Below are 10,113 nucleotides of genomic sequence, written 5' to 3'. Positions count from 1 at the left end.
AAAGTATTGGAGCTTCAGCATCAGTCTTTCCAATGAATATTCAGGAATGATTTCCATTATGATTGACTGGTTTGATGTACTTGCAGTCCAAGGGACTCTCAAGAGTTTTCTCCAACACCACAGTTCAAAAGCATCACTTCTTCAGTGCTCAGCTTTATTTATGGTCCAATTCTCACATCCATACATGACTACTGGAAAAACCATAGCTTTGACTAGACAGGCCTTTGTCTGCAAAGCAATGTCTCTGCTTTTTAATATGCTGTCTAGCTTGGTTATAGCTTTTCTTCCAAGGAGCAAGCATCCTTTCATTTCATGGCTGCAGTCACTATCTATGGTGATTTTGGAGCCCAAGAGAATAAAGTCTGTCACTGTTTCCATTTTTACCCCATCTGTTTGCCATGAAGTGATGGGACCAGATGCCACAATCTTGGTTTTTGTAATGTTGATTTTAAGCCAGCTTTTTCACTCTCCTCTCATCAACAGGGTCTTCAGTTCCTCTTCACTTTCTGCCATAAGGGTGGTGTCATCTGCATATCTGAGGTTATTGATATTTCTTCTGGCAATCTTGATTCCAGCTGTGCTTCATCCAGCCCAGCATTTCACATAAGGTACTCTGTATACCAGTTAAATAAGCAAGGTGACAATATACAGCCTTGACGGACTCCTTCTCCATTTGGAACTAGTTCATTGTTCCATGTCTGGTTCTAACTGTTGCCTCTTGACCTGCATATAGGTTTCTCAGGAGGCAGGTCAGGTGGCCTGGTATTCCCATCTCTAGAAGAATTTTCCACAGTTTGTTGTGATCCACACAAAGGCTTTGGCATAGTCAATAAAGCAGAAATAGATGTTTTCCTGGAACTCTCTTGCTTTTTCCATGATCCAGCAGATGTTGGCAATTTGATCTCTGGTTCCTCTGCCTTTTGTAAAACCAGCTTGAACATCTGGAAGTTCACGGTTCATGTATTGCTGAAGCCTGGCTTGGAGAATTTTAAGCATGACTTTACTAGCATGTGAGATGAGTGCAATTGTGCGGTAGTTTGAGTATTCTTTGGCATTGCCTATCTTTGGGATTGGAATGAAAACGGACCTTTTCCAGTCCTGTGGCCACTGGTGAGTTTTCCAAATTTGCTAGCATATTGAGTTTAGCCCTTTAACAGAATCACCTTTTAGGATTTAAATGGCTCAGCTGAAATTCCATCACTTCCACCAGTTTGTTTGTAGTGATGCTTCCTAAGGCCCACTTGATTTTGCACTCCAGGATGTATGGCTCTAGGTGAGTGAGCATACTATCATGGTTATCTGCGTCATTAAGATCTTTTCTGTACAGTTCCTCTGTGTATTCTTGCCACGTCTTAATATCTTCTGCTTCTGTTTAGTCCATACTATTTCTGTCCTTTATTGTGCTCACCTTTGCATGAAATGTTCCCTTGGTATCTCTAATTTTCTTGAAGAGATCTCTAGTCTTTCCCATTCTACTGTTGTCCTCTATTTCTTTGCATTAATCACTTAGGAAGACCTTTTTTTTCTTTTATCTCTCCTGGCTATTCTTTGGAACTCTGCATTCAAATGGGTATATCTTTCCTTTTCTCCTTTGCTTCTCTTCTTTTCTCAACTATTTGTAAGTCCTCCTCCAACAACCACTTTGTCTTTTTTGCATTTCTTTTTCTCGCAGATGGTCTTGATCACTGCTTCCTATACAATGTCATGAACCTCCGTCCATAGTTCTTCAGGCATTCTGTCTATCAAATCTAATCCCTTGAATCTATTTGTCACTTCCACCGTATAATTGTAAGAGATTTTATTTAGGTCCTACTTGAATGGTCTAGTCGTTCCCCCTACTTTCTTCAATTTAAGTCTGAATTTAAATATAGTACTTGGGTGCGGTCTCAAAAAAATGGAATGATCTTGGTTCATTTCCAAGGCAAACCATATAATATCACACTAACCCAAGTCTATGCCCCAACCACTATTGCCAAAGAAACTGAAATTGAATGGTTCTATGAAGACCCTCAAGACCTTCTAGAATTAACATTAAAAAAAAAAATACTGTCCTTTCATCATAGGGGACTGGAATGCAAAAGTAAGAAGTCAAGAGATACCTGGCAAGTTTGGCCTTGAAGTACAAAATGAAACAAGGGCAAAGGCTCACAGAGTTTTTCCAGAGAAAGCACTGGTCATAGCAAACAATCTCTTCCCACAACACAAGAGAAGACTCTACACATGGACATCCTCAGATGGCCAACACCAAAATCAGATGGATTATATTCTTTGTAGCTGAAAATGGAGAAGCTCTATACAGTCAGCAAAAACAAGACCAAGAGCTGACTCTGGCTCAGATCATGAGCTCTTTATTGCCAAATTCGGACTTAAATTGAAGAACGTAGGGAAAACCACTACGCCATTCAGGTATGACCTAAATCATATCCCTTATGATTATACAATGGAAGTGTCAAATAGATTTAAGGGATTAGATCTGATAGAGTACCTGAAGAACTATGGAGGGAGGTTCATAACACTGTATAGGAAGTGGTGATCAAAACCATCCCCAGAAAAAGAAATGCAAAAGGCAAAGTGGTTGTCTGAGGAGGCCTTACAAATAGCTGAGAAAAGAAGAGAAGTGAAAGGCAAAGGAGAAAAGGAAATATATACCCATCTGAATGTAGAGTTCCAAAGAATAGCAAGGAGAGATAAGAAAGCATTACTAAATGAACAATCCAAAGAAATAGAAGCAAACAGTAGAATGGGAAAAAGTAGAGGTCTCTTCAAGAAAATTAGAGATTCCAAAGCAACATTTCATATAAACATGGGCACAATAAAGGACAGAAATGGTATGGACCTAATGGAAGCAGAAGAAATTAAGAACAAGTGGCAAGAATACACAGAAGAACTATACCAAAAACGGTCTTAATGACCTGGATAACCATGATGGTGTGATCACTCACCTAGAGCCAGACATCCTGGAGTGTGAAGTCAAGTGGGCCTTAAGAAGCAGCACTATGAACAAAGCTAGTGGAACTGATGGAATTTCAGCTGAGCTATTGAAAATCCTAAAATGTGATGCTGTTAAAGTATTCCATCCAGTATGTCAGCAAATTTGGAAAACCAGCAAAGGCCACAGGACTGGAAAAGGTCCATTTTCATTCCAATCCCAAAGAAAGGCCATGCCAAAGAATGTTCAAACTACCACACAATTGCACACATTTCACATGCTTGCAAAGTAGTGCTCAAAATCCTTTAAGCTAGACTTCAACAGTACATGAACCAAGAACTTCCAGGTGTACAAGCTGGATTTAGAAAAGATAGAGGAACCAGAGATCAAATTGCCAACATCCATTGTATCATAGAAAAAGCAAGGGAATTCCAGAAAAACACTTATTTCTCTTTCATGACTATATTAGAGCCTTTGAATGTGTGGATCACAACAAATTGTGGAAAATTCTGAAAAGAGATGGGAATATCAGACCACTTGACCTGCCTCTTGAGAAATCTGTATGCAGGTCAAGAAGCAACATTAGAACTGGGCAATGAATATCTGACTCGTTCCAGACTGTGAAAGGAGTATGTCAAGGCTGTACATTGTCAACCTACTTATTTACCTTCTTTGCAGAGCACATCATGCAAATTGCAGGCTGGATGAATCACAAGCTGGAATCAAAATTGCCAGTAGATATATCAATAACCTCAGATATGCAGATTACACCACCCTAATGGCAAAAAAAAGAAGAGGAACTAAAGAGCCTCTTGATGAAAGTGAAAGAGGAGAGTGAAAAAAGTTGTCATAAAACTCAACATTCACAAAACTAAGGTCATGGCATCTGGTCCCATCACTTCGTGGCAAATAGATGGTGCAAAAATTGAAACAGTGACAGACTTTATTTTCTTGGGCTTCAAAATCACTGCAGACAGTGACTGCAATCATGAAATTAAAAAGAAGCTTGCTCCTTGGAAGAAAAGGTATGACAAACCTAGATAGTGTAATAAAAGCAGAGACATCACTTTGCTGAAAAAAGGCCTATATGGTCACAGGCAGCCCACTCCAGTATTCTTGCCTGGAGAAACCCATGGACAGAGGAGCCTGGCAAGCTACAGTCCATGGGGTCACAAAGGTCAGACCCAACTGTGAAACTAACACACACACATATGGTTTTTCAAGGAGTCATGTATGGATGTCAGAGTTGACATAAAGAAGGCTGAGTGCTGAAGAATTGATCAATTGTCATGATGGAGAAGACTCTTGAGAGTCCCTTGGAAAGCAAGGAGATCAAACCAGTCAATACGAAAGGAAGTCAACCCTGAATATTCATTGGAAGGACTGATGCTGAAGCTGAAGCTCCAATAGTTTGGTAACCTGAGGTGAAGAGCCATCTTACTGGAAAAGAACCTGATACTGGGAAAGATTGAAGGCAGGGGAAGAAGGGGGAGACAGAGGATGAGATGGTTGGATGGCATCATTGACTCAATAGACATGAGTTTGAGCAAACTCCAGGAGACAGTGAAGGACATGTAAGCCTGGCGTGCTGCAGTCAATAAGGTTGTAAAGACCTGGACACGTCTGAACAATAACTGAGCATGGCCCTGCCCACCAGAGCAAGAGCCAGTTTTACCCACAGCCAGTTCCTCCCACCAGGAAGCTTCCACAACCTCTTATCTTCATCCATCAGAGGGCAGACAGAATGAAAATCACAACCACAGAAAACCAGCCAAACTGATCACATGGATCCCAACCTTGTCTAACTCAATGAGACTATGAGCCATGCTGTGTAGGGCCACCCAAGACAGACGGGGCATGGTGGGGAGTTCTGACAAAATGTGGTCCACTGAAGCAGTGAGTGGAAAACCACTTCAGCATTTTTGGCTTGAGAACCCCATGAAAGGTATGAAAAGGCAAAAAGATATATATGACACTGAAAGATGAGTCCCCCAGCTCAGTAGGTGTCCAATATGCTTCTGGGAATAGTGGAAAAATAGCTCCAGAGAGAATGAAGAGGCTGAATCACAGCAGAAATGATGCCCAGTTGCGGATGTGTCTGGTGGTGAAAGTAAAGTTCAATGCTGTAAAGAACAATACTGCATAGGAACCTGGAATATTAGGTCCATGAATCAAGGTAAATTGGATGTCATCAAATAGGAGATGGCAAGAATGAACACGGACATTTTAAGAATCAGTGAATTAAAATGGATGAGAACGGGTAAATTTAATTCGGATGACCTTTACATCTACTACTGTGGGCAAGAATCCCTTAGAAGAAATGGAGTAGCCCTCATAGTCAACAAAAAAGTCCAAAATGCAGTACTTGGGTCCAATCTCAAAATGACAAAATGATCTAGGTTCGTTTACAAGGCAAACTATTCAACATCATAGTATTTCAAATCTATGACCCAACCACTAATGTCAAAGAAGCTGAAATTGAACAGTTCTATCAAGGTTTAAAAGATCTTCTAGAACTAATACCAAAAAAAGATGCCCTTTTCATCACAGAGAACTGGAATACAGAAGTAGGAAGTCAAAGAGTACCTGGAATAATAGGCAAGTTTGGCGCTGGGGTTCAAAATAAAGCAGGGTAAAGCTAACAGAGTTCTGCTAAGAGAACATACTGGACATAGCAAAGACACACTTCCAACAACACAAGAGATGCTCCTACACATGGACATCACCAGATGGTCAATATCAAAATCAGACTGATTATACTGTTTGCAGCTGCAGGTGGAGAAACTCTGTACACGCAGCAAAAAACAGACGAGGAGCTGACTGTGGCTCAAATCATAAGCTCTTTATTGTGAAATTCAGACTTAAGTTGAAGACAGTAGGGAAAACTGTTAGACCATTCAGGTATGACCTAACTCATTTCCCTTATGATTATACAGTAGAAGTGTCAAATAGATGCAAGGGATTGGATCTGGTAGACAGAGTGCCTGAAGAACTAGGGATGGAGGTTCGTAACACTGTACAGAAGGTGCTGACACAAAACCATTCTGAATAAAAAGAAACACAATATGACAAAGTGGTTGTCTGAGGAGTCCTTACAAATAGCTGAGAAAAGAAGAGAAGTAAAAGGCAAAAGAGAGAAGAAAAGATATACCCAACTTAACGCAGAGTTTCAGAGAATAGCAGGGAGAGAAAAGAAAGCCTTCTCAAATGGACAATGTGAAGAAATAGAGGAAAATAATAGAAAGGGAAAAACTAGAGATCTCTTCAAGAAAATTAGAGATACCAAGGGAACATTTCATGCAAAGATGAGCACAATAAAGGACAGAAATGGTAAGGACCTAACAGATGCAGAAGAGATTAAGAACAGGTGGCAAGAATACACAGAACTGTACAGAAAAGATCTTAATGACCCTAATAACCATGATAGTGTGGTCACTCACCTAGAGCCAGACATCATGGAGTGTGAAGTCATGTGGGCCTAGAATGTGAAGTCATGTGCGCTTAGAATATGAAGTCAAGTGGGCCTTAGGAAACATTACTAAAAATCAAAGCTAGTGGAGGTGATGGAACTCCAGCTGAGCTATTTCAAATCCTAAAAGCTGATGCTGTTAAAGTGCTGCACTCAGTATGCCAGCAAATTTGGAAAACTCAGCAGTGGGCACAGGACTGGAAAAATTCAATTTTCATTCTAATCCCAAAGAAGGGCAGTAGCAAAGAATGTTCAAACTACCGTACAACTGCACTCATTTCACATGCTAGCAAGGCAATGCTCAAATCCTTCAAGTTAGACTTCAGTAGCACGTTAACTGAGAACTTCCAGATGCACAAACTGGATTTAGAAAAGACAGAGGAACCAGAGAAAAAAATGCCACCATCCATTGTATCATAGAAAAGGCAAGGGAATTCCAGAAAAACATCTACTTCTGCTTCATGACTACTCTAAATCCTTTGGTTGTGTGGATCACAACAAGTTATGGAAAATTCTTAAAGAGATGGAAACACCAGACCACCTTACCTGTCTCCTGAGAAACCTGCATGCAGGTCAAGAAGCAACAGTTAGAATTGGACATGGATGAAAGGACTGGTTCCAGACTGGGAAAGGAGTATGTCACGGCTATATATTGTCACCCTGCTTATTTAACTTCAATGCAGAGTACATCATGTGAATTGCTAGGCTGGATGAAGCACAAGCTGGAATTAAGATTTCTGGGAGTAATATCAATAACCTCAGATATGCAGATGACACCACCCTTATGGCAGAAAAGGAAGAGAAACTAAAGAGTCTCTTGATGAAGGTAAAAGAGGAAAGTAAAACAGCTGGCTTAAAACTTAGCATTGAAAAAAACAAAGATCATGGCATCTGGTCCCATCAATTCATGGCAAATAGATGGGGAAAAGAATGGAAACCTTGAGGTTTTATTTTCTTGAGCTCTAAAATCACTGAAGAAGGTGACTGCAGCTTGCTCCTCAGAAGAAAAGCTGTGACAAAACAAGACAGAGTATTAAAAAGCAGAGACATCACATTGCTGACAAATGTCCATATCATCAAGGCTATTGTTTTCCCAGTAGTCATGTACAGATGTGAGAGTTGGACCATAAAGCAGGCTTAGCACCAAATATTGATGCTTTCCAACTGTGGTGCTGAAGAAGACTCTTGAGAGTCCCTTGGAGAGCAAGGAGATCAAACCAGTCAGTCCCAAAGGAAATCAACCCTGATAACTCATTGGAAGGACCGATGCTGAAGCTGAAGCTCCAATACTTTGGCCACCCTGATGCAAAGAGCCGACTCACTGGAAAAGACCCTGATACTGGGAAAGATTGAGGGCAGGTGAAGGGGGTGACAGATTATGAGATGGTTGGATGGCCTCATCGATTCAATGGACATGAGTCTGAGCAAACTCTGGGAGATAGTCAAGGACAGGGAAGCCTGGCATGCTGCAGTCCATGGGGTTGCAAAGAGTTGTACATGACTTAGCATCTGGACAACAACAAGAAGCATGTAAATGCCATGTAAGTGTTAGCAATAATCAATACTGTTACAGAAGTGCTACTGGAGTCCAATAATTTGCAAAGTTTTAGATCACTTTTTTTCTACTTCAGAAACTAAAGTAAAAATTACAGACATCCACCTTTCCCAGAAGAGGAAACTGATTCAGAGATTTAATGTAACTTGCTCATGATCTTAACTACTGTACTGTGCTTCTTTTATAGAAATATTCTCCCTGAATTCTACTTAAACAATTAAGAACTGTTTCCTTACAGATGATAGTAGGTTTTGAATTTTTTGTTTTAACTGAAGAAAGAACTTGTAAGTCATTCGGTTGTCTATGACTCCCTTGAGTTTACTTTAGGTTAAGCCCATTTTAAGTATCTCAGCATTGCAGAGACCCTCCTACGATAATAAAATTTGCACATCTTGCTCATTCTAAAGTAAACAAATATGGTTATGATTATTTGAGCTATTTATGTCAGTAGAAAAGCATTAAAAAAATCTCTATATGTGCTTTTTCTTAGCCAGCTAAATCCCAAATGTGTAAATCATTTCCTTTTTTCTAAATATGGTACTTCAATTCTGAGTAAACAATTTTTGTCATTGGAAACTGCTGCCTTTATCAAGTACCTGCTAAATATCTTTAAGTGAAAAAGGTGTTTCATTTTCACTTTACTTCTAAGTGTTTGGATCAGTCTGGATGGAATCAGGAGAGAGATGCCAGCCACACAGTAATTTCCACAGTGAAAGCTGAAAACCTGAAGAGATACCACTTGACATCCACTAGAATGGCTAAACTGGAAGGTTGACAATACCAAATGTTGGGGAAGATGTGACGCTACTCAAACCTTCATCTTTTTAAACTGGAAGTGTAAAATGGTACAATCTCACTGGAAAACACTGTGATGGTTCTTAGAAGAAATGTTTACACATCTGCCCTATGACTCAGCAATTCCTCTTGGAAGGTTGCACCCTGAGCCTTTAGTTTACTGATTTCTGAAGCTTTGCCTGCAACAGTTCAAAGGCTTTTTCAAGAATTCATAACTGGGAAGGACTTCCTGATGCCTCCATTTATGGATTTCATTTTCTCTTTACAGACCATCACTGCGGAGTGCTGTTGGTGGTCCATTTGGGAGTGCTGCTCTACAGAGCAAGTTAATTAGCAGTCATCTTGGCTCCAGGAGCAAATGATACAAACCAAAAGACCAGTACATTAGCCAAATGCACAATTAAATTAAGTAAATTTTTCAGGTGTGAAGGGATGAAGGATTTAATTGGGCAATTATGAGGAATGTCTCAAGTAACACCGAAAGAGCAGAGGAAAAAGAAGACCACTACAGGAGTTAAGTCAATTAACCCTCTTTGACCTTGGATTCTTCACATAAAATATTAGATGGGCTGTCTAAGATTTGTTCAGTTTGTAGATGGATGAGTCTAATCTCTCTCCATGCCTGCTCCTCTGCTTGGTTTGGGACCCTCCCATCTCTCCACAATGGTATTCCAACAGCTTCCTCTTCTCTAGCCAGAAAGATTTCTAAAATGTGAGTCTGCTTAAGTCACTATGCTGCTTAAAATCTCTCATTTATTTAAAAACTCTGTTGCCCTTGATATAAATAAATAAATAAGACTTCGAGGCAACCAAGAAGCTAGCTGGACAGCACTGGCTCTTAAATTTGGGGAAAATACTCTTGGGCACAAGAATATCAGAACACAGTTTTTCCTACTAACCTCCCAAGATGAAGTGCTGCTAGCTCAGAGACTTTGTCAATGGTAAACCTTAATAAAGGACACAAGGGTAAAACATGAACACACTTACCTATTAAATGTACACTTTTGCCTACTAAAACTTTTCCCAGTGATAAACATGACGCTAGAGAGTGATTTCTTTGGTGTGGAGGTGGGAGTGGTGGAGAACGGGACCAGAAAGACAAACAGGGAGCATTGATAGCATTGATAATATTCATTTTTAAATATAGGTTGTGGGGACACAGGTTTTGTTATATTATTTTCCATTTTTTATGTTGTATTAAAAATACACATACATAAAACTCCTCTCCATGCTTCCAGTATAAGTAACCACAAGTATATATTTTCCCTTGCACTCATTTTCCATACAGCAAGGTGATGTAAGTTTTTCATATGTATATTTTGCATTTTTCAAGTCCAGTTTATATGGGTGATTTTGCACCTAATC

Source organism: Oryx dammah, unplaced genomic scaffold, assembly GCF_014754425.2.
Source record: "Oryx dammah isolate SB20612 unplaced genomic scaffold, SCBI_Odam_1.1 HiC_scaffold_9, whole genome shotgun sequence".
Taxonomy (NCBI): Eukaryota; Metazoa; Chordata; class Mammalia; order Artiodactyla; family Bovidae; genus Oryx; species Oryx dammah.
The sequence above is the reverse complement of the archived record's forward strand: the minus strand, read 5'-3'. Positions refer to the sequence as shown.